Source organism: Felis catus, chromosome F1 (assembly GCF_018350175.1).
Source record: "Felis catus isolate Fca126 chromosome F1, F.catus_Fca126_mat1.0, whole genome shotgun sequence".
Lineage (NCBI taxonomy): Eukaryota > Metazoa > Chordata > Mammalia > Carnivora > Felidae > Felis > Felis catus.
In genome coordinates this window covers 31,348,374-31,374,293 of record NC_058384.1, presented here as the reverse complement: position 1 = coordinate 31,374,293, position 25,920 = coordinate 31,348,374, and the positions used below count along the sequence as shown (strand labels likewise).

General features: G+C 40.6%; 2 protein-coding genes across 8 annotated transcripts in view; one reads left to right on the top strand and one right to left on the bottom strand.

The window, feature by feature from the left end:
• LOC123382888 (translation initiation factor IF-2-like) overlaps positions 1-25,920 on the top strand; it is a 64,289-nt gene that overhangs the window by 1,750 nt on the left and 36,619 nt on the right. For 6 of the 7 annotated variants that reach the window (XM_045049188.1, XM_045049189.1, XM_045049190.1 and 3 more), the window contains exon 2: positions 24,419-24,495. The exons of the other annotated variant lie outside the window; for it this stretch is intronic. The gene's annotated coding sequence lies outside the window, so the exon portion shown is untranslated. The remainder of the gene's footprint in view (positions 1-24,418; positions 24,496-25,920) is intronic. 7 annotated transcript variants of the gene reach the window in all.
• LPGAT1 (lysophosphatidylglycerol acyltransferase 1) overlaps positions 1-25,920 on the bottom strand; it is a 115,654-nt gene that overhangs the window by 77,931 nt on the left and 11,803 nt on the right. The gene's annotated exons all lie outside the window — the stretch shown is intronic.

The following is a 25,920-nucleotide window of genomic DNA, read 5'->3' as shown; positions in this document are numbered from 1 at the left end:
CTGTCCTTACACCACACGAGGAGTGCCGCGGTCCGATCGAGAGCCGCCTTTCAGACCACACGGCCGGTTCTCATTGTTAGCGCTCTCCCGCGTCGGACCAACCCATTACTGCCCAAACTGGGAAGCTGCCTCCTGGGAGGCTGGATGCCCTCTTTCCTTTCCTAATAAAACCCAGTTGCGCTCACGGCTTCTCTTCTGAACCTCCCCAGAGTATAAAGGTCTAGAGTTTAAAATCAATTCATCTTAAGGGTCAGAATTCCTGTTTCTGGAGAACACCCAGAACAGTAATGACAGTTCCAATCGCCCATCCACGTCCCCACCCCCATCCCCCTAAAGAAAAAAAAAAATAGGAATCCAGTGGGAATGAGTGAGTGGTCTACCCAGAGACACTGAAATTTAGTTAGTCAAGGAGGGAAAAGCACTTAGGCAGAGCCTGCCACTGAATAAGTGCTCAAAAAATAGTGGCCATAGGTACCCGTGGGCAGACCAGGTCACTCCTGGGACACTGGAGCTGCATTCTGTTTCAAATTCTGGACGGCCATAAGGAGAATAGACAAAATGACCCAATGACCTGCCCACTTGAACATTCTCAAATGGCCTACCTAAATTTCAGCTTAAAAAAAAAAAGGGATGATATCCCTTAATCAAATTTGTTAATGGGTGGGGAGCAGTTTTTACATGTCCCTAAGCGAACTGCCACGTTTAAATCAGAATGCCACCTATTCTATTTTGATGATATTTGTTACTGTGTTTGCTTGGGACTCTCAACTATTTCTAATTCCCTCCTTGGTCCACAAATGAAAGAAAGAACATTCACTTTTATGCCGTATGAACGAATACCTTCTGTTCCCATTCCCTCCATTCTATTCCCTCTATTCCCATGCATGAAAGCACAGAGCCTGGCTGAAAGAATTGATTAGAATTCCTTTCCACCTATTATTAATTTGTTTTTATTTATAGATGTTATTTATCTCTTTCACTAATATATACAGTTGTGTGGGGCATAAAAAGGGTAGACCCTATCAGAGAACTTTCTGTATAATTTCAACTAATGTGTAGCAATAGAAAAGTTAGATATGCCCTTTCTATTCCTTTGTATTTTCTCTGAGAATATAGGTGCCAACATAGTAACATCTTTAAAAATAAATCTCGTGAGAGAAAAAATATTCATACTGTAGATTATTGTTGTTCAAAAGATACCATTATATTCTTTTTTATTCAAGTATAGTTAACCTACAGTGTTATATTAGTTACAGGTGCACAATATAATGATTCAACCATTCTATACATTACTCATCCCAGTAAGTGTATTCTTAATCCCCTTCACCTATTTCACCCATCTCCCCACCCACCTCCCCTCAGCAACCACCAGTTTCTTCTCTGTAGTTAAGAATCTGGGTTTTGTTTGTTTGTTTCTTTGTTTCTTTGTTCCTCTGTTTTGTTCCTTAAATTCCACATATGAGTGAAATCATATGGTATTTGTCTTTCTCTGACTGATTTATTTTACTTAGCATTATATCCTCTAGATCATTCATGTTTTCGCAAATGGCAAGAGTTCACTTTTTTATGGCTGAGTAATATTCCACTATAATATATATCTTCATCCATTCATCTATGGATGGACCTATGGTTGCTTGCTTCCATGTCATGGCTATTGTAAACAATGCTGCAATAAACATGGGGGTGCATAGATCTTTTTGAATTAGTGTCTTTGTTTTCTTTGGGTAAATAAATACCCAGTAGTGGAATTGCTGGATCATATATGGTAGTTCTATTTTTAGTTTTTCTAGAAACTTCCATACTGTTTTCCACAGTGGCTGCACCAGCTTGCATTCCTACCAACAAGGCATGAGGGCTCCTTTTTCTCCACAGCCTTGCCCGCGCTCATTATTTCCATTGTTTTTTAGTTTAGCTATTCTGACAGGTATGAGGTGATATCTTACTGTTTTGATTTGCATTTCTCTGCTGATTAGTGATGTTGAGCATCCTATCATGTGTCTGTTGGTCATCCATATGGCTTCTTTGGAAAAATGTCTACTCATGCGCTCTGCCCATTTTTTAATTGGACTGTTGGTTTTCTTGGTGTTGGGTTGTATAAGTTCTTTTTTATATATCATTATATTCTTAAGTGAATAAGATAGGTAAGGCATGGATTCTATTTGATCTATCCCATTCAGGATTCCTCATATGCTGGTAAACACTGGCTGACACTTAATATGTACAATGGGATTTATACTTGGTTCCTGGATCACTGAGAATCTGCCAGAGCACAGATACACCAGCACTTGCTACTATGTAATTAGTACTAGCCAGCCAGGCCCAGAAAAGGTCCAGAGGTTGAGCAGGACCTTGAATAGTGGGTCTCAAACTTTAGTATGCAAAACACCTGGGGATGTCTATTGAAAGGATAGATTCTTGGACCTCACCCCAGAACATGTTAGTACTTCCAGAGGGGTCTGGAGCCTGCATTTTGAAAAGTATCATAGGTAATTCTGATGTGGGTAATATGCAGACCTTACTTTAAGAAAACCTGACCTAGAGGTATCCTGAGATAATTACATTCTTTTCTGGATCCTTCATAATTCTACATTATTTGATCATATCTGTTCTGATCTGTATTAGTCAGCTTTGGCTGCTGTAACAACGTACCACAGACTGCGGAGCTTAGACAACAGAAATCTATTTTCTCACAATTCCGGAGGCTAGGAGGTTAAGATCAAGGTATTGGCAGGGCCGCACTCTCTCTGGGAAGGAAGTTCCTTCCCAACAGGGTTGCTTTCTCCTGAGGCCCTTCTCTCTGGTTTGTAGATAGCTGCCTACTTCCTATGTCTTAACACGGTTGTTGCTGTGTGTGCACATGTGTCTGATGTCGGTCTATTTCTGTGTATCTCAATCGCTTCTTATAAGGACACCAGTCACATTGGATTAGGGCCCACCCTAATGACTCCCATTTTAACTTAATTACCTCTTTAAAGGCCCTCTCTCCAAATGCAGTCACATTCTGAGGTCCTGAGGGCTAGGGCTTCGATATATGAGCTTTAGGGGACACAGTTCAGTCATAACTGTGTCAGTTCAGTCATAACATCATCCTTCTACTGTTTACACTGCAGAATTTTGCTGTTTAAGTAGCTCCTTATGGAAGGGATGTAGAAGCCCTAATTCTGATTATTTTAACTGTTCTCCTCTTGACTGGCTCCTGCCTCATTAGACTTTTCTTGAAGTTAAGCAAACAAAGCAATACACCATATTCCAAGTGTAGATATACCCTGGTCTTTTGTTGTCCAGGGTGAATAAAAGGGCTTATTTTTCTAATCGCAGCACATTCAGTTTCAAGCCAATTCAGTACCTACAATGGTTAGAAATCTGCATTTGAGCTGACTTCAGGGAACAATATCAGATGATGCTTTATTTATTGTATTTCAGAGTTCATTCTAGATATAAAATACCTACCTACGTAAACCTTTTCTTTCCCCTGTCGCCTTTCAACCCACTTAGGTACCCTCCTGAGATTTTTTTTTTTTTTTTTGTAGCTTATTTCCAAAATAGCACAGGCAGCCAGATGTATAAATGCTTTGAATGACTGTAACAAGAAGTTTGAGAAAGCCAGTTATTCTAGAGAGATCTGTAGAAAGCAAGAACCTTCCTCAATAGCTCCCTGCTACCTTAGAGCTATGTTTATCAAAACACAAACATTAAGTCAAGAATTTGAGAGCCTTCATATATCCTCCAATAGGGGAAAGGGGAGAACAGACGCCACCCTATATGTGGCTATAGCCACAGGCCTTATAGTTTCGGTTTCAAAAGCCCACATTTGGACCACAAGAAGATGGTCCGTTGGAGGAGAAATATGACTTCTTACATTTCCAGGAGTCTCCAGACACTTTAAAACAATCTAACCACAACATCTCAGAAGGTTTGATTCCACCCGTCTGGTCCACATACACCTAACAAACTAGGTTATAACCAGGAAGGGACTCCCTTGGGCAGAAGAATCCCCCCGGGCTCTCTCTTTTCCTAGTAGCAATTACAAAAACATTTCACCTTCCCCGGGCCGCTCTCTGCACTGGAGCCCCTGTGACTATTTCCTGTCTAAGGGAAAGCCCCGTTGGCAGTGTTATAAGTGTAGGATGACTTCGCATGGTTCCTCCCCATCACCAGAGTTGTAAACCAGGCATTAGCACCCCAACAGAATCAAATTCTGACAGCTGTCAGCTTTAGCTTCAAATCAAAAGGGAAATATATATATTATATTAATATATATATTAATATACATATAAAATATATTTTTTCTTTTATATTAGTGTCAGTAATCATTTTATATAAAATGTATTAGGGATTATAGCCTTAATATTTTTTAGACAAGTTGGGTCAAATCATCAAGACTTGACTGCAGCTTGATGTAAGTCATTTCAGCAACTTTTTATTAACAAGGCTGGTCCTAAACAATATTGTGAAGTAAACAATTCTCTCTTCTTGTCTGCACCCCTCTCCTTTTCAACTTCCTTCCCTTTTCCCCTCTTAATACTAAAATGGTCCCTAGTTTCCAGAAGGCACTGAAGACCCTGCCTAAGAACCCCCATACACACACACCAGACAACCCTCCAAGCTGGAACTTTCTTTCTTACCTGTCCAACATTGCATTTCCTTGTTTCAGCCCTGTCTTTCCTACCTAGTGTGGTAAACTAATCCCTGCTGAGCTGCTCGTGGCTACGTGTTCCCTCTTCCTAAAGTCTGAACACTTTATAAAGTTCCTCCTAAAATCCCCTGAGCCTTAATTCATGTGCAGTGGTAGATTCTCAGGTACTGTAGTAGATGAGTATTCTTGTAAGATATTTTGGAGAAGGCTATTTCAGCAAGTTCTTCTCCTGACAAAACCTAGGAAGTCATGTAGTACATCTATGAATAAGACAGATTCAGATTTAAAATCGTATTTTCCTGGGGCGCCTGGGTGGCTCAGTCCGTTAAGTGTCTGACTCTTGATTTCAGCTCAGCCCCGCCTCCTGCTCAGCACTGGGTGTGGAGTCTGCTTAAGATTCTCTCTCTCCCTCTGCCCCTCCTCTGCTCACATGCTTTCTCTCTCTCTCTCTCTCTCTCTCTCTCTCTCTCAAATAAATAATTTATAAAATTGTATTTTCCTAACATAAGAGCCAAAATAATGATGTTATTGCTGATTATGTTAGAATGGTAATAATAGCTGATGTATCGATCACTTTCCACATTCCAGGCCCCGTTCTCAATGGCATACCTGAATTAATTCATTCAGTCTTCACAAAGACCTTATAAGGACCGTATTGTTAGACATATTTTATGGATGGAGAGATCAGACGGTCTGCCTGGAAGGTGGCAGGGCTGAGACTTGATTTCCAGTTCTCTCGATGGGTTCTCAGGCTCCAGAGCCCATGCTTCTGACCACACACTATACTGCCTCTCCGAGAGAGATTGGTGGAAAATCTCTTCTCCACTGAGAGAGAGAGAGGAAGTTTCAGAGATGCTACTCTTTTCCAGTCTCACCTCTTATCACTCCCTTCTGAGCCCTCCCCTGTTTTGTGTTCCCCCCCCGCCCCGCCCACCGTACTCTATTATTCTAGCCATGCTAAGGTTCTCACCCTCTTGAAAGGATGCGCAGTGCAACTTCGCACATACAAGTTCATGCATTTTTTTGTTCACGCTCTTCCCTTCTCTGCATCCATTTGATTATATTCATCCCTTGTGGTCCAGCTAAGATATCAAACAGTCTCCCACCACTTCAGAATTCATTGCCTCTTCCTCCATATGTATGCTTCTGCCTCAGTGCTTACTACCTTCTAACAAGCCTGGATATTTTATATTTCAGGATCTCTGCTCAGGTTAAGAGTTCTACATCATCTTTCTTATTATTTTCCTGGTGTCTAGCTTAGAGCCTTATATATGGTAGGAAATGAATTAAAAAAAATTTTTTTTAATTGGGGAGGAGAGGGACAGAGGGAGAGAGAGAGAGAAAGAGAGAGAGAGAGAGAGAGAGAGAGAGAGAGAGAGAGAGAATCTCAAGAAGGCTCCATGCTCAGCACAGAGCCAATACAGGGCTTGATCCCATGACCCTGGGATTGTGACCTGAGTTGAATTGAAATCAAGGGTTGTTTGCTCAACCAACTGAGCCGCCTAGGCATCCTGGAAACAAATTTTTTAACTCAATGTTTGATTTATTCATATTAAATACTTTCTTTTAGGGGGGTGCCTGGGTGGCTCAGTTGGTCGAGGATCTGACTCTTGATTTCAGCTCAGGTCACAATCCCAGGGTCTTTGGATTGAGCCTCTCATCAGGCTCCATGCTTACCATGGAGCCTGCTTGAGATTCTCTCTCTCTCTCTCTCTCTCTCTCTCTCTCTCTCTCTCTCTCTCCCTCTGCCCCACTCATCTCCCCTACTCATGCGTGCTCTCTCTAAAAAAAAAAGTTTAAATAATTTCTTTTTTTTTAATCGACAAATAGGATGGTGACATCATCATTATCATCCAAACCAAGCCAGAAGAAATAAGATTGCTAATACTTCATTCCAAAATGTATTTCAGTCTTTTAAACATGATTGTTTCAGTAATATTTAGTAACTACAAGTACTTCAACTGAATCACGGACTATGCAAAAGAATATTATTTCTTTTATTCTAAAATAGCATCCTTTCTCTATTCTCAAACTATCACCTATTCCCAATGCATCCTACATTATGTGGTCGTAGCGTTTTCCTTAAAGTACCATATTTAACATTGCATTTTCCCTTTCAAGTTTTGACAATGTCTCCCAGCGTCATAACAAATCTAGTCTGAATGTCTCTATCTGATTTACTTCAGGGCCTTCAATACCCAGTCCCTCACCCCTTCTAGACTTTATCAGCCAACGGGTCACGCACACCAGTGGGTTTCACTTAGGTTCACGTGGCAGAGCCTGGTGCTGCGAGGGCGGCCTCCGTTTACCCTACATTATTATTACCGTTTTTAATGAGTGCCATACAGTTAAAGGTTGGGAAACACTGTCAGATTCCACTTCAATTCTCGTTTACTTCCACCCAGCCTGCTCTGCTTTTAAATGAGCACATCCCGTAGCTTCACTTCGTGGCTGCTCTTCATACCTAGAATACCGTCCTTCTCTCTTTCGGACCATCTTTGAACAACCACGGGGAGTTTGTCTTCTTGTCCAGGACTCCAGAGTCCCTTCTCTGATTTCCTACTGCATTCACCCAGAGCACTTCACGGTTTTGACTCAATTCTTTGCTTTCACACATTCCTTCTGCACACGTGTCGCAGTGGATAGCCATAATCAACCGCCCACTTGGGAGCCTGCACTTGAAAGAGGTCTCAGCGTTCAAACTGCACAGAGTCGAGAAGTTCCAGGTGCACAGTCTTGTGGTGCTCCGCCTCAGAGTGCCAACGAGTACCAGCTGCTCCAACTCATCTCTGCTTGTCCTCGTAGCTGTATCCTTTCAATCCCTCTGTCCTTACAAGCTCCGCCTTCCCCTGTAAAGCCAGATCCACTTTCTTCAGCCTCTCTAGACCCTTCCAAAAGCTGAGTCTTCTCAATGTCCTGGGTTCCCCTTAGTTTCCGCAGAAGACTTCTTTCTCCACGGTTACCTGAATCCCAGCTTGGCAATTTCCCGGGACTCTGTACACAGAATTTCCCAGCACTGACTTATTTCTGGAAACAGAATCCTGACTAGCTGCTCTGAACTACCTTCTTCTCCCTTCCTCTGCCCTCACCTCCATCCTCAGGAGACCCCCTTGAATCTCATCTCTAGCTTCCTTTCACAACTCCAAGACCTACCATGGACAAGAAGCTCCTAACTTGTTCTGGAATCTTTGATCCCATAAATATCCAATGTTTCTGGGCTTTCCCATAAATCAAAAAAAAAAAAAAAACCTACTGGAGCATCTACATTCTGGTGTGTCTGGGGGTAGAATTTAGTGATGTCTGATAAGGAAGAGGAATTTCCCTGTAGAAAAGGAAAACAGGATAATTTCACTTATGAACAGGGGAAATAAGGTGTGGAGAAATGATGTAGCTTGTTCATCATAGAGTGTATCAGAAATAGAGCTAGGGTGTCCTTATGGGGACTAGTTTCTCCTGGTTGACCCAGGACTTTCATGATTTTAACATTCAAAGTCCACATCCCAGGAAACTACTCAGTCCCGGCAAATGGCTAATGACCACATGTGGTCTCCTGACCCCTGGGTCCCCAAGCAGTCCCTTTAGCAGGTTACAGAGGCCCAGCTTCCCTACCCACCCTACCTTTTCTCTATTATACCTGCTCCCTGATGAGCTGATACACCAGAGGTTAGTTAACAAGCCATTCAGGGCTGATAGCATGTTTAATGTTTCCTTGAAAGCATATTACTTGTCCTTACCAGGGTTAAATTTCCCTCTCTTAGCCAAGTCTTCTGCGATGTAGCTTGGCTCTTTCTGTGGTTCTCATCAGCTTAAATCCTAAGGGGTTTGAACAAAAAATTTCACTCTGCTGATAATCCAGCTGTGTGTTTAAAGTTAATTTGTTATCTTGAGGACTAAGCCTGTTGGCTGAGACCCTGTTGTAATGAAAATGATGCCACCTTGAATTTCTCCAGTGCTTTATAGTCAACAAAGTTCTTTCTCTCTCTCCGCCCCCCCACCTCTCATTCTCTCTCTCTCTCTCTCTCTCTCTCTCTCTCTCTCTCTCTCACACACACACACACACACACACACACAGGCACACACATGCACACACATCTTATTGAATGCTAACAATAACCCCTTGAGGATAGGCAGGTACTTATTGGTTGAAAGAAGCAAGAAGGGTAAGGAAAGAATTTCCTTACAAGTAGTTTCCTCTTGAAATGTCTTTAAGAAACATTTTATAAAACACACTTTCAGATCCTTTGTTTCTTTCAAACTTCATCTTCCAAGCATAAACCAAAATGGAGATCTAAATTGTTTGCAATCATTACTTACAATAGCCCAAACGATGGAAGCAGCCCAAGTGTCCAATGACAGATGAATAGATAAAGAAGATGAATGGATAAAAAAGAATGAAATCACGCCATTTGCAAAACCATGGATGGATCTAGAGGGTACAGGACATAATGCTAAATGAAATAAATCGGTCAGAGAAAGACAAATACCCTATGATTTCACTCATATGTGAAATATAAGAAACAAAACAAATGAGCAAAAGAGAAAAAGAGAGAGGCACACCAAGAAACACACTCTTAATTGTAGAGAACAAACTGATGGTTACCAGAAGGGAAGTGGATGCAGAATGGGGGAGATAAATGATGGTGATTTAAGAGTACGCTTATCATGATAACAAACCAACAAAATTTTACAAATGAGTAGAAACACTTTTCTCTGCTCATGAACTGTTTGACTAGTTCCCCTAGAAAAAATTAAAAAATAATTTTAAAACATTGTCTGGAATCAGTTGTTGGCCACCACACAGCTTTGAGAAAGCCCAGAGTAGGGCTGGGGTGGGGGGTTGGGATCCTGGACCAGCTTCTCCCTCCCAACACAGCCACCAACAGGCCCTGGAGTTAGGGTCGCACCCTCTGTCACCAAAGCCTGGCAGGCCCTGCTCCTGTACCCCTTCCCTCCCGGAATATTGCTTCTGTGGGGAAACGCAAACTGATAACCTTCCCCTGAAATACTACCTGACTGTAAATTAGGAACTGTCAATAAAGAACATCTCATCATTTGGTTTCCTACTGTGTAATCTTGTAGACACAAGTTCCTGTTTTAAGTACCATGAATCAAACAAAGCTCTGGGCAAAAGTGATGCTAAAATGCTGCCTCTTCAAGTATGAGATTTTAAAAATTTAGTGCTGTTCAATTCATATTAATTATATAGTTTAAATTCTTACATGAGGCTTTGGTAAAGTTTCAGTAACTCTCTGTTACACTGAAATAAATGACATTCAACCACCAGCTTATTCTCCTCAGGGGATTTTGTATACAGTAAAGTCTGGAATTAAAAAGAGCCCCAGGTGATTCTTATGGTTGGGCACATTTAAGAAACACCGAAAGAGAGTAGGTACCATTTTGGAAGAATCTCATCCTTAGACTAAAACCCTTTATAATGGCATATGAGGCTCTGTAAGACCAGCCTCTCCAGCCTGTCCCATGCAAGGCCCCCCCTGGGACTCACCAATCCAGGTACGCTGGCTTCATCTTATTTACTGGAACCCATTATGCACCTTTCCACCTCAGAGTCTTTGCTTTTCATTTCCCTGTGGGGAAAGTACTTTCTGCTTCTTTTCCCTTAGTCAAATCAGGTTCATCTTTCATATCTCAGCTTAATCCTACATCATTACATTAGGACCCCCACCCTGACACAAGTCTCTAGACATTCTGTTCCTCTCCCTCATTGTAGTTAACCACAGATTGTCATATAATTGCTCACTAGTAGCTTAATGTCTGATTCTCACACCAGGCTGTAAATTCTGTGAGGGCAAGAATCATGTGTGTTTTGTTTATCATTGTGGCTTTAACCCCCAGAATGTGCCTGGGACAGAAAAATGGGCTCAGTAAGTAGCCGCTTCAGTTCCATTGTTCATGCCATTGGCTAGATTTGAGATGTTTGAAGCATTTCTCTGTTTCTAGTCTATTCACCTCCCAAGCCATGAGGTCCACTACTGCCATGCTAACCTTCTAGATGTGGATAACCTCTGAATGTCCACAGCTGTCCCCGTGTCCCATATTGGCCTGTCAAAATCCCCAGATATAATTAGACAGAGTACATTTATGAAGAATGTACTGTGCACAGTGCTAGATGCTTTATATAGTCCATCTAATTTGCTCCTCACAACCACCCTTGAGGAATGTTATCTTGATTTCACATGTGAGAAGGGAAAGGCTTAGAAAGATTAGGTAACTAATCTACTGGGGTCATAGGGCTTATAAGAAGTGAAACCAGGATGGCAACCTGATGTCTAAACTCTTGCATTCTTGACTTTCAAGTACATGTTTTATTCATTAGAATCAGGTTTGGCTGTGCATGACAGAAAAGCCCAAAGTACAGTAATGGTAACTTAAGGAAGACATAAAATTACTTCTTTCTCGTGTTAAAGAGATCAGAAGAAAGTAGGCTGGGGTTGTCACCCTAGTAGTTACATGATCTCATTTTTCTCTAAGGCTCACGTACTGGCTGCTGTATGGAAAACTAAGTGTAGGAAGATAGACCTGGAGTCAAAAAACCAGTAAGATTATTGGGGTATCCAGGTGAGAGAGGATTGTAGCTTGGGTTCAGGTGGTGGCTACGGAGTTGAGAAGAAGAGACATTTCAGAGAAGTTTAGGAGGTAAAGTTGGCAGGGCATAGTGAGAGGTTGGAAATGCTATTTGCAAGACTACGTGGATTAACTCAAGTGTAAAAGTCAAATCTGAACTTTAAATTCTGCATAGGACTAGTCTAATGACACTGTTCTAAGCACTGAAACACTAAGGTAGACCCAGAGGATACCATCCCAGCCAAAGTGTAAACTATCTGGCCTGGGCCTTTGTTACAAGAATCAAAGACTATAAAGAAAAAATTATAGCTCCTTAACTTGCTGCCTTAAGCGAGAGCCTTCGATCAACGTGTTCCACAAGGAAAACAATCTTCTTTATAGCCTATGAACCACACCTCATCCCAAATAGACTTGCTGTCAGTGAAGCCAGGAGCTCTCGTACCTGGAGTTGCTCTAAAATGTTTTCCTCCTACTAAAAAGTGGTCTAATAGTTACCATGAACTACTTACCTAGGTTTTGTTGGTATGGAACCGTGCCTCTCGTGGTATTTCCAAATAATCAGTTGCTTCTGTCTCCTTTCTTAGTTCATATTTCTTTTTTTTTTTAATTCCCCATGCCCCTCCCTGCTTTCTTAACTCATATTTCTAAACTGAAGATATCTAAGCAAATTATTATCAGGATTGTCATTGTGGCTTTATGATCATTTTAACATCCTTTGCAAGTTGTCCCATCTTTTTAGGAGCAAGAGGAAACAGTATATAAAACTTATTTGTTGCTGCTCTCCTTTTTGCACCAGAAAAAGAATTGATGGCTTTAGAAATAAGAGGTGAGGACTGTGAACGGAGCAAATGATGATGAAACAAGCTTGATGTCATAGAATCAAAATCTACACTTAAACACAGCTCTGCTATGTCTTTCTCTCATTTATATTTTTTTTTAATTTTTTTTAACATTTATTTATTTTTGAGACAGAGAGAGACAGAGCATGAGCAGGGGAGGGTCAGAGAGAGAGGGAGACACAGAATCGGAAACAGGCTCCAGGCTCTGAGCTGTCAGCACAGAGCCTGATGCGGGGCTCGAACTCATGGACCGCAAGATCATGACCTGAGCCGAAGTCGGATGCCCAACCGACTGAGCCACCCAGGCGCCCCTCTCTCATTTATATTTAACCTCAAGTCTCTAATAAACCTGCAGAAATTTCTTTTTATACATGTAAAGTACATAAGTGTTTTCTTTGCAAAGTAATAATTAGCATACCTTAATATTATTAAAGTATACCCTCTAGGAACCCAATTATTTTACTTGGCTATATTTAGCAGTTTTAACTTAATTTCATTACAAAAGCACTAAAAATAAGGTTAATGAAAAAATTCTGAAATCTTACAAAGGTGGCCAAGATGAGTTTAGATGGTCTGGGGGTCAATTGTGTGTGTGGAAGAGGCAGGCATGTTATTCTCTCTCTCTTTTATTTTTTTTTTAATTTTTTTAATTTTTAATTTTTTTTAATATTTTTTTCAACGTTTTTTATTTATTTTGGGGACAGAGCGAGACAGAGCATGAACGGGGGAGGGGCAGAGAGAGAGGGAGACACAGAATCGGAAACAGTCTCCAGGCTCCGAGCCATCAGCCCAGAGCCTGACGTGGGGCTCAAACTCACAGACCGCGAGATCGTGACCTGGCTGAAGTTGGACGCTTAACCGACTGCGCCACCCAGGCGCCCCTCTCTCTCTCTTTTAAAGATAACAATGAATTCTGCCTCTTTCCCCAATGTTGATTGATTCAGTCAGAAAAGCAAAGGCAGCCTTAGCATTTAGCAGCTCCAAGGATGCATATTTAGGGATTCTATAGCACCTACCCACCACCAATGCACTCTCAGGCTCTCCTTGGACCTTGTCAACACCCAAAACTGCTTCAGTTATGATATCTTAAGCTCCATTGTTCCAGCCTCTGATCATGACCTCCTGTCCTTCCAGCTCTGTCCATCCCTCCCAACTTGGAACCCCCCACTCTTCCCTTGTCCCCCACTCCCTCTCTCACTGAGCATCTCTCACCTCATTTATCACTCCAACTAGTACCCTCAACTTGCCCTCCTGGTCATATTCTTATTACACCTGCCCTGCAAAACCAGGGATGGGCCCTAAATCCATTTGTTGTCCAACCCATATTGACGATATTGGGCTCAGTGGGAAAAAAAGCACACAGCCCAGTACAATATGGCATCTGGACTCAGTCAGGCTCTCTGAGCCACTTGGAAATCCTTTTGTATATCCATGATCAGCTTCCGTACCATCGGTTTCATTTCTTTTTTTTTTTTTTTAATGTTTATTTATTTTGAGGGAGAGAGAGGCTGTGGAGGAGGGGTAGAGAGACAGGGAGAGAATCCCAAACAGGCTACTTGCTGTCAGCTCAGAGCCCAGTGTGGGGCTTGATCCCAAGCACTGTGAGATCAGGAGCTGAGCCAAAATCAGGAGTCCAATGCTTAACTGACTGAGCGCCCTGGGCGCCTCCATCTGTTTCATTTCAAACACAATACCCTCTTTATCTTAAACTTCTAATTGGCATTCTCTCCCCTGAGTCTCAGCAGAAGGCCTTGTCGTCTCTTTACACCCCAACTGGAAACCTATCTGCAGCCACCTTCAAGCGCTTTTGATCTACAGAGCTTTTAATTCATGTTTCTCAGGCTCAGTAAGTGAAAGAGTTACTAGGAATTTCCTCATTTTGTGTTACTATTTTTAAAACATTAAACTTATAAGCAGTGAAGAGTACCTACCGAGCAACTGCTCTTACTGAGAGGAAAGGAAGAAAAAACACAGACCTGAGGTCCTTTATGAATGTATGGATATAAATATATGGTCATATATACAAATATATGGGTATATATAGGCACATATAGATGTTAAACAGCTTCATTGACTACAAGTCACATACCATATAATTCACCCATTTAAAGTGTTGAACAGTTTTTAGTATATTCACAGAGTTGTGCAACTATCATCAAAATCAATTTTAGAACATTGCATCACCCCAACAATAAACCCTATATCTATTAGCGGTCATTCCCTCATTTCCCTCCAAACTACCAGCCCTAGGAAATGGCTCTTCTATTTATGTCTCTATGGAGTTGCCTCTTCCAGGCATTTTATATAAATGGAATCACATAGTGCATGGCCTTTTGTGTTTGGCTTCTATCACTTAGCAGGATGTTTTAAGGTTCATCCATGTTGTAGAATGGATTGGAACTGTGTTTCTTTTTATCGCCAAGTAATATTCTATTGTCTAAGTAATACCACATTGTATTTACCAGTTCATTAGCCCGTGGATGTTTGGGTTGTTTCTGCTTTGGGGCTATTATGAATCATTGCTGCTATCACCATTCATGCACAAGTTTTTGCATGGACATGTGTTTTCTGTTCTCTTGGTTATGTTCCCGGGGGTGGAATTGCTAGGTCATATGGTAACTCTGTGTTTACCCTTTTGAGGAACTATCAGTCTGTTTTTCAAAATGGCTACACCGTTTCACATTCCCATCAGCAATGAATGTGTAAAGGTTCCAGTTTTTCCACATTCTCATCAAAACTTTTTATTTTCCCTCTTTCTGCTCTTAGGCATCCTAATGGGCGTGAGGTAATATCTCATTGTGGTTTTGATTTGCATTTTCCTGATGTTTAATGATATTGGGTATCTTTTCATACACTTATTGGCCACTAGTATCTATTCAGACACTTTACATTGGGTTGTCTTGTTATATTCAGGTTGTAAGAGTACTTTACATATTCTAAATACAAGTCCCCTACCTGATATATGATTTGCAAGTATTCTCTACCGTCCTGTGGATTTTCTTTTTGCTTGCTTGATGGCAAAGAACAAAAATGTCTAATTTTGATGATGTGACATTTATCTATTTTTTGCTGTTGCTGCTTGTTCTTTTGGTGTCATATCTGTGAAACCATGGCTTAATCCAAGATCTCAAAGATTTACACCTATGTTTTCTTCTAAGAGTTTGAGCTCTAGCTTCTCCAGTTTGAGCTAACTTTTGTATGAGATGTGAGGTGGGGGGTCCAACCTCATTCTTTTGCATGTGGTTCTCCGGTTGTCCCAGACTATTCTTTCTGCAGTGGATGGCCTTGGCACCCTTGTCAGAATCAATTGATTATAAATGTGAGGGTGTACTTCTGGACCTTCAATTCTATCTATTGATCTATATGTCTCTACTTATGCTAGTACCATATTGTCTTGATGACTATAGCTTTGTAGTAGGTTTTGAAATTGGGAAGTGTGAATCTTTCATCTTCACTTGTCTGTTTCAATATTGTTTTGATTATTTTGGGTCCCTTGAATTTCCAGAAGAATTTTAGGATCAGCTTGTTGATTTCTGAAAAAACAACCACTGGGATTTTGATAAGGATTGTGTTGCATCCAAGGTGTCCTGGGGAGTGTACAATATATATTTTTTAATGTTTTATTTATTTTTGAGAGACAGAGCATGAGCAGGGGAGGGGCAGAGAAAGAGGGAGACACAGAATCTGAAGCAGGCTCCAGGCTCTGAGCTGTCAGCACAGAGCCCAACATGGGGCTCGAACTCACGAACTGCAAAATTATGACCTGAGCCGAAGTCGGACACTTAACCAACTGAGCCACCCAGGCACCCTGGGACTTGGGGGGGGGGGTGTCCATATTAAGTCTCTATTTGTTTAGATCTTCTTGAATTTCTTTCAACGGTATTTTGTAGTTTTCAGAGTATAGGTTTTATATGTCTTTATTAAATTTATTCTTAAGTATTTTATTTTTGATGCTATTGTAAATAGAAATGGTTTCCTAATTTCATTTTCAGATTTTTTTTATTGTGAGTATATAGAAAACGTTTTTGTGTGTGTATTAATCTTGTATCCTGGGACCTTGATGAAATCATGTATTAGCTGTAATAGTTTCTTTGTGTGGATTCCTTAGGGTTTTCAGTAGATAAGATCACGGTCACCTGCCACCTGAAGGTTCTTAGGGATGACAACAACTGCACAATGTTAGGACTAAGCTGGAGGTGGATCTTCAATCCCTTCAAAATAGAGATGTGTTTTTTGCTGGAAGTTCTTCATTATTCCAGTTAGAAAGGAGGAGTCCTCAATTACAAAATTCACCACTAATTCTTTACACATTACATTTCAATTAATGCAGCTGAGAAACACAGTTTTGTTTTTTGACCACAGGGTTGCACTTATCCATCTATGAAAATACATGAGATCATGACTGAAAACAACTGTCAGTGTTTATCTTTTTCATTTAGAACACAGCCTGATTTCATGGAAAGACCTCCTTGGATTTAGAATTGGAAGGCTGGTTTTTCGTCCAGCTCTGTCCATATAAGCAGTGCTGTTACAGGGTTATTGTTGAGAGTCCAGGGAGGGGCCAGCTGCTTCCTGGGGCTTTCTTCTGTAGGCTGGCTGTTTCCCCTACAGAGGATTGAGCTTTAGCGAGGTGGCAGTGCCCTGGACCAGAGGAGGCAGGGCCGGCTGTGCAGTTTCCTTGGGAAATACCTACCTCTTTTTAGTCTCGGCATTTCCCTGGTTTCATCAGGGATAATTCCTGATGATAATTTTTCTTAGTCTAAAACTATTATTGGGACACCTGGGTGGCTCAGTCAGCTGAGCGTCCAACTTCGGCTCAGGTCATGATCTCACGGTCCATGAGTTCGGCCCCACGTTGGGCCCTGTGCTGGCAGCTCAGAGCCTGCTTTGGATTCTGTGTCTCCCTCTATTTCTCTGCCCCTCCCCCACCCTCTCTCTCTCTCCCCCCCAAAAAAAAAATTTTAAACGTTTTAAACTATTATGGCATTTCACCTCATTGAGGAAACCCTCTCAAGCTGAGAGTGGATCTGGTTTTGGTGAAGGTATTTCCAGACCTTCCCTGGCCTGGTACCTGTGGACTGAAGAAGATCTACATAATGGATGGGAAAGTCACAATAGTGATCTGGAAGAACAAACAGGCTGTGGCCTTATCTTAATCACAGAGCCAAGGCTTGTCACCAGGATGGAGAACTGGCAGGGGAACTTCCATGCCTTATCATAAGGCTCATTGCTTTGGCTGCATCACTGCGTCCTTCCTTAATATGCAATTAAGGACTGAATTTATAGGAGACAAACAACATGTCAGTTTTATGGTAGCCAAAGCCTATAATCTGAACATGTGTTTTCCCAGCTGGGCTCAATAGTGTAGTGGCAAGAACGTGGCCCTGAAGACAGTCTGTCCTTAGATTTTAAACCCTGGCTCCCTCTCTTAACAGCATGTGACCTTGGCAATTTACTTAGCCTTTCTATGCCCCTACTTCCTCATCTGTAAAGAGAGCAAATAGTAGCTCACAGAAATGATTGTGAGAATTGGAGAAAATATATACAGTCCTTACCATATGATAAGCACATAATACATTTTAGCTATTAGGTGCAGGAAGAGGAATATTCTTCTTCAAGGCATTTTGTTGATGAAGCTAAGAAAACGATTTCAAGTCCATTCCAGTGGTGTTCAAACTAACAGTCACCAGGAATCACTTTTTTAAATGAAAATTCCCAGGCGCTACCCCCAGACTTTCCACTTCAGAAGTCAGCGGCAGGGCCCATGTGTCTGCATCTGTAGTGACACCTGTACTCCATCCAGTATTCTGATTCAGGTGATCCATGGGCACTTTTTAAAATTACCTTTAACTGGGGGGTCTGGGTGGCGCAGTCGGTTGAGCGTCCAACGTCAGCCAGGTCACGATCTCGCGGTCCGTGGGTTCGGGCCCCGCATTGGGCTCTGGGCTGATGGCTCAGAGCCTGGAGCCTGTTTCCAATTCTGTGTCTCCCTCTCTCTCTGCCCCTCCCCCGTTCATGCTCTGTCTCTCTCTGTCCCAAAAATAAATAAACGTTAAAAAAAATTGTTTTAAATAAATAAATAAAATTACCTTTAACTTTTAAAATATTTTTTTTAATGTTTATTCACTTTTTTGAGACACAGAGACAGAGTGTGAGCAGAGCAGGGGCAGAGAGAGAGGGAGACACAGAATCCGAAGCAGGCTCCAGGCTCTGAACTGTCAGCACAGAGCCCAATGCGGGGCCCGAACTCACAAACCATGAGATCGTGACCTGAGCCGAAGTCGGACGCTCAACCGACTTTACCTTTAATTTTGATGTAACTTTAAGTTTACAGAAAAGTTGCAAAAACAGCAGCAAGACATCATATAGGCTTTATAAAGATTCATCAATTTTTATTTTGCTACCTTTACACTATTACTCTCTTTTTTCCTCTATTTGTCTCTATCTAGAAAATTTTTCTCTAAATCATTTGATAGTGGGTTATATATCATACCTCTTTGACGCTTTAAAACTTCAGTGTGTATTTCCTAAAAATAAGAATATTCTTGGGGCACCTGAGTGGCTCAGGTGGGTAAGCAACCGACTAAAGCTCAGGCCATGATCTCATGGTTCATGAGTTTGAGCCCCACATCGGGCTCCCTGCTATTGGTACAGAGCTGGCTTGTATCCTCTGTCTCCCTCTCTCATTGCCCCTCCCCAAGAGCTCTCTCAAAAATAAATAAACATAAAAAAAATTTTTTTTGATGTTCTCTCTACGTAAGCACCGGTCAGTTAACAAATTCAGGAAATTTAACATTGATAAGATACTTTTATCTAATATACAATCCATATTCCAATTTTATCAATTGCCTCAATATGCCTTTTATCACAACTTTTTTTTCCCCATACAGGATCCACTCCAGGGGCCACATACATATTGTATTTAGTATGACATTTCTTTTGTCTCCTTCCATCTGGAACAGCGCCTGAGCCTATCTTTGTTTTTTTATGACATTGACATTTTTAAGCCAATTATCTTACAGAATATCCCTCATTGTGGGTTTGACTGATGTTTTCTAGTGATTAGATTTGGGTTATGTATTTTTGGCTAGAATCCCACATAGCTGATGTGTCCTTTTCAGAATATCTCCTCTAGAGGAGATGCATGATACCCATTTGCTTCTTATTGGTGAGATAGACCACACTTATAGTAGCCACCTTCTGTTCCAAAGAGGCTTCAGAACCTAAAGTGGTCAGAGAAGGGATCAGGACTTTTACTGTTCTGGCTTTTCTGATTGTGGGTTTGTTAAAGGGCTTATCTGTCCATTGCCTAGGAACTTCAGAAGATCATATATTAAACACACTGCTGTTACATCCAAAACCAAATCCTATCTTTATGTTTAAACTTATACAGTTCCCTACCTCTCCTTTCCATTTCTTTGATTTTTGTTGTTGTTGTTTGTTTAAGTAAGCTCTATGCCCAACTTGGGGCTTGAACTCACGACCCTGAGATCAAGAGCCACATGCTCTATCAACTGAGCCAGCCAGGCACCACTGCACCCATTTAACTCTGGATCATGACTTCTGTGTTAATGCAGGTAATCTATGTGATGTATCATTTAACATAACGGGACACACCCGTGCTGTTGATGGTAGTTTGAGGCTAGTAGAGATAACTTAGTTTCTTGCATCACACGTTTTACAATGACATATCAGCTTCCCCTTCGATGGTGTGCTTGAAAGTGCTCACTTATCTTTCCATTACCTCTAAAACACACTTAGGCATGAACTCTAACTGCTGTTTTACTCTATTACTTATGTTTTCATGTAAAAATCCCTGGGCTGCTCTCTTAGTATACCTACTTCATTGTAGACAATATAATTCTCTTAGCATGCATGCATGCATTCCTTCATTAATTCATTCGTTCATTCTACAAGTAGTTTGAAGACTAAGAAAGACTATGCTTTAAGTCTTTAAAAAGCTGGCATTTCTTGAGACCAGCTCCACGTCAGTCACCACGAAGTGCCTCACAGCCAGAGAGGAATGTCTTTGTTGCTACCACTTTACGGACAAAGAAACAGAATTAAATAACTTAACTTGACACCAAGCCACTAAAAAGTGATAGAACTAGGATTTAATCCTAGGTCTAATAAGCTCTAAACATACCGTATATGGGTACCACCAATAGAATTGCAATGGTAGGGGCGCCTGGGTGGCTCAGTCGGTTAAGTTTCCGACTTCAGCTCAGGTCATGATCTCACAGCTCGTGAGTTCGAGCCCCGCATCGGACTCTGTGCTGACAGCTCAGAGCCTGCAGCCTGCTTCAGATTCTGTCTCCGGCTCTCTCTGCCCCTCCCCAGCTTGTGCTCTGTCTCTAAAATAAATAAACATTAAAAATTTTTTTAAATAAAAAAAAAATTTTTAATGATAAAATTGCAATGGTAAAGATAGAATGAGCAAATTAAGCTCACAAATTTCAGAATGTCAGAATTAGGTATGCCTGTCAACATTGAAAGGGCAACTTCATGTCAAATGAGAGCATTACCTTCCAAAATGTCCAGGAAACTTAAGGAACTATTACCCCGCAGGACCCTTCAGGAGAAAACCAGAAGTCTCATAAAAGATTCTTCTGAAAAATTTGAAAATAAAGTTGAAGTCCCAGTGTTCTTGCCCCGATCCCACCCACCCTCCTTCTTCCTTTCCCATAGGTTACTATTATTGTGTTTTTATACTTTGCATAAATGATGTCATTAAAAATATAAATAAATACAAATGGATGCAAAAATAGCATACTATATACAATAATGTACACTTGGTGTTGCCACTAACCATGTTTTCAAGACCTAGCACTTCTAGTAATCATGTAATCTAGTAATCGTGTAATCTAGTAATCATCTAACACACAATGTCTAAATATACATTTTAAATGCACTTATTTTTTTATGTTTATTTATTTTGAGAGAGAGTGAGAGAGAGAGCACGCATGCGTGCAGGGGTGGGGCAGAGAGAGAGGGAGAGAGGGAGAATCCCAAGTAGGCTCCATGCTGTCAGCACAGAGCCCGACATGCGGCTCAATCTCACAATTCATGAGATCATGACCTGACCTAAAATCAAGAGTCAGATGCTTAACCAACTTAGTCACCCAGGCGCCCCAATGAATTTATTTCAATGACCATATAGTATGTGTATACCATGTGGAATGAATTCTCACATTTATTTATGTGTTCTCCTAATGAAAAATATTTGGCTTATAATGGGTTCTCAGGGAAGCTAAGATTGATTGCAAAATGCCTTTAATGTTTGAGATTAGCATTGTGAATAAAGCCCTAAAAGCCAAAGAGGATAAAAGGTGTCTGGAGTTGCATTTAGCATTAGGAAGACCGTTTGGCTTGAGCCTTAAGGTTTCAAAAAGACACACCTTATTTCAATAACTACTATGTATTAGGAAATAAGAGACAAATGTAAAGTAGATGCTATATTAAAGACTAATTAATGTTATATGTATTCTCATATGTGCACATTGTCCTTGTTTGTTTAATAAGCTTTATTTTTAGAACAGGTTTAGGTTCACAGCAAAATTGAACCTATAACCTATAACCCCCCACCCCCTCACACATGCACAGCCTCCTACACTATTAATATCATGCACCAGAGTGGTACATTTGTTATAATCAATGAATGTATGCTGATACATCATTAATCACCCAAAGTCCATAGTTTATATTGGGGTTCACTTTTAGTGTTGTATATTCCATAGGTTTTGATAAATGTATGATGATACATATCTGCCACTGTGGTATCAGACAGAATAGTTTCACTGCCATAAAAATCCCCTGTTCTCTGCCCGTACATTCCTCCCTCTTCCCAAATCCTGGCATCCACTAATCTTTTTACTATGTCCATTGTTTTGCCTTTTCCAGAACGCCACATAATTGGAATCATACAGTATGTATGTAGCCTTTTCAGATCGCCTTCTTTCATTTAGTAATACCCATTTAAGTTTTCTCCATGTTTACATGACTTGATAGCTCATTTCTTTTTCAGTGCTGAATAATATTACATAATTGTCTAGATGTACTACAGTTTATTGATTCACCAACTGAAGGACATCGTGTGTCTTCTAAGTTAGGGCAATTATGAATAAAGTCTCGGGGCGCCTGGGTGGCGCAGTCGGTTAAGCGTCCGACTTCAGCCAGGTCACGATCTCGCGGTCCGTGAGTTCGAGCCCCGCGTCAGGCTCTGGGCTGATGGCTCAGAGCCTGGAGCCTGTTTCCGATTCTGTGTCTCCCTCTCTCTCTGCCCCTCCCCCGTTCATGCTCTGTCTCTCGCTGTCCCAAAAATAAATAAACGTTGAAAAAAAAATTGTTAAGAATAAAGTCTCTATAAATACCTGTGTGTAGGGTTTGCTGTGTACATACGTTTGCAACTCCTTTCAGTAAATACCAAGAAGCATGATCTCTGGATTGTATGGTGAGAATGTATTTAGTTTTAAGAAACTGGCAAACTGTCTTCCAAAGTGGCTGTGCCATTTTACATTCTTACCATCAGTGGATGAGAGTTTCTGTTTATCCCCATCCTCACCAGCATTTGGTGCTGTCAGTGTTTTGGATTGTGGTACCTCTGATAGGTATTAGTGGCTGTCATTGTTTTAGTTTGCAAATCCATAATGCACATGATATTTAGTATATTTTCATATGCTTACTAATATCTGCATATCTACTTTGGTGAGATATCTGCTCAAGTCTTTTGCCCAATTTTTAATTTGGTTGTTTGTTTTCTTTTTGCTGAGTTTTAAAGTTCTTTGTATATTTTGGATAGCAATCTTTTATCAGATGTGTTGTTTATAAATATTTTCTCCCAGTCTGGCTTGTCTTCTCTTTCTCTTTACATTGTCATTCACAGAGCATGAGTTTTTAGTTTTAAACATGTAAAAAATTTTTTTAATGTTTTTATTTTTATTTTTGAGACAGAGAGACAGAGCATGAGCAGGGGAGGGGCAGAGAGAGAGGGAGACACAGAATCCAAAGCAGGCTCCAGGCTCTGAGCTGTCAGCACAGAGCCTGAGGTGGGGCTCTAACTCACAGACTGTGAGATCATGACCTGAGCTGAAGGTGGATGCTTAACTGACTGAGCCACCCAGGCACCCTGAGTTTTTAGTTTTAATGAGGTCCAGCTTATCAATTATTTTTTCAGGGATGGTGCCTTTGTGTGGTACCTAAAAAGTCATCACCAAACCCAAGGTCATCTGGATTTTTTTTCCTATGTTATCTTCTAGAAATTTTATAACTTTGTGTTATACATATAGGTCTTTGATCTATTTTGAATTAATTTTTGTGAAGGGTGTAAGGTCTGTGTCTAGATTCACTTTTCTGTACCTAGATGTTCTGTTGTTCCACATTTATGGAAGAGACTATCTTTGTTCCATTGCATTGTCTTTATTCCTTTGTCAAAGATCAATGTATGTCTACTTGTATAGGGTGTCTATTTTGCTTCATTGATCTATCTCACTATTCTTTTACCAATACCACATTGTCTTGATTACTATAGCTCTATCACAAGCCTTGAGGTTGAGTAGTGCCAGTCTTCTGACTTTCTTCTTCTTCAATATTGGGTTGATTATTCTGGGTCTTTTGCCTCTCTACATAAACTTTAGATTCAGATTGTTGATATTCATAAGATAACTTGCTGAGATTTTGATTGGGATTTTTTTTCTTGTCTAATTGCTTTGGCTAGGACTTCCTCTCTACTAAGCCACTTATCATCACCTATCCACTTTCCATCAACAATAAAATGTTGTTGACATCCCTCATTTGCTGTGGTCCCCATTCTTTTCTTTTTCTTTGTGGATTTGTATCTTTTTTAAATCCCCCCTTAACATTTTAGTGATATTTCAGAAGAAACAGAAATAAATAAATATGATTAATTCATTAGGTTACGCAGAAGTGTATTTATTTTTCATATATCATCACTTTAAAAATTACGGCTAAGGGACCAAAAAAGCTGCAAGCTGTAGGGCTTCTTTCAACTTTTAGGTAGGTCTGATAGCTACAATCTTCATAAACTCTTCCTAGAGACAGAATCCCAAATGAATAATAGGTCTGACACAATATCCACATTTTCACATTTTTATGTACAAACACAAATTAGTGGATGATTATGTGCTTTGCAAAAGGATTTACTATGGGACGTAGTTAGCTCCCCTAGGATATCTAGGGTAAAATTTTATGTGCAAAATCTCAATTTATAGCTAATGAGAATATAATCATTATATATAATATAGTGTACTTCTATCTTTCTGCTAGTCATGTCACTAAGCGTATTCTTTAATTTGGAAGCTGGAGTTTAGTAAATGGCGCCAACATTTAAATCACATTCTTATAGACTCATAAAGAAGTGGAAACTGTAAAGAAGAGGACACACAGAGAGAAAACAGGCTTTGAGAAGGATTGGACAACAAGGTAGGATGACAGCCACAGGTGAGGGAAGGCCATCTGAGTCCCTGTACCTGCGGAGAGGTACCACTAAGATAATGTAAAAACAATGCTGAGTTCTCACTCATTGTAATGGAGATGGTAATGGAGAGATTAAGGGCAGGGAGGTGGGAGGTTGGAGCAAACAACTGCTGCAGACATGAACCTAGTGTCAAGGGCATGACTGTTATGAAACCAAGAGTTTCCAAGTTATAAGATGTACTGGCTTTGAATAATGGGTTGTGTATCAAGAGTGTTCTAAATTAACACAATAATGGCCAAGAGAGGCGACCTAGAGAATTTAAAGGGAAAAAAAGTAAAGAAAAAAGACTCAGTGAGGATCAGAAGGAAGGAATCTTTCCAGGTCGATTTCAGAATGTCAAAAATATTGATATTCCAAAAGAGGGGGAGAGGGGAAGACATGTGGCCTAATTAACAAGGAAACAGTATATGGGATGACATCAGGGACAAACCAAACAAAAACATAGTGAAGAGGGCCTCATAAAGCATTAATATAATAACCAACGTATATTCAGCATTTACTACATAAGAAGCACAATGCTAAATATCATAGCATTATCACATTTAATCTTCACAGCAGCACTATGAAGTAAGAACTATTGCCTGATTGATAGATGAGGAAACTGAGGTTTTGTAACTTTAAATACTTGCTCAAGGTCTCATGAACTCAAGTCTGCCTGGCTCAGAGTTGGAGCATGTGTTTCTAATTCATAGCATCAGTAATAATTACTATTTCATAAATATCACTTATGTGTCAGGCACATTATATACTTATCTTTATTCCTCACTTCAGCTCTGAAGTAGATTTAAATAATCATGAAGTTTTAATAAGGTATCATGCCTTATTAAATATTAATAGTAGCCTTAAACCAGTCCTGTGAGGTAACTGGACAGATATTTATAGGATATTATCTTATCAATTATTAATAATATTTTGATGGAGATTTACATTCAAAAGTATGAAAAGCTGATATTGAATTCCCTCAAAAGCAAACCACCTTTAGCATCTGTGTCCTCCTCCTCCTCTTCCTCCCCAGTTCCTAGCACATCTTAGCTTACTCCTGCACCCAGTTCTAGCTGCTGCTCCTCACACCCAGGCTGGAGCCCATCCTAACTGAGGCCGGGAGTCTGTCTTAGTTTATTCCAGCTGCTATAACAGAGTACCATAAATGAGACAGCTTATAAACAGCAGAAATTTATTTCTCACAATTCTATAGGCTGGGAAGTCCAAGATCAAGGTGCCAGCAGACTCAGTGTCTGGTGAGAGCCTGCTTCCTGGTTCGTTGAAAAGCCGTCTTTTCCCGGTGTCCTCACAGTGATGGGCAAGGTTGCTCTCTGGGATCTCTTTTATAAGAGCACTAATCCCATTTGTGAGAGTGGAGCCTAGAACCT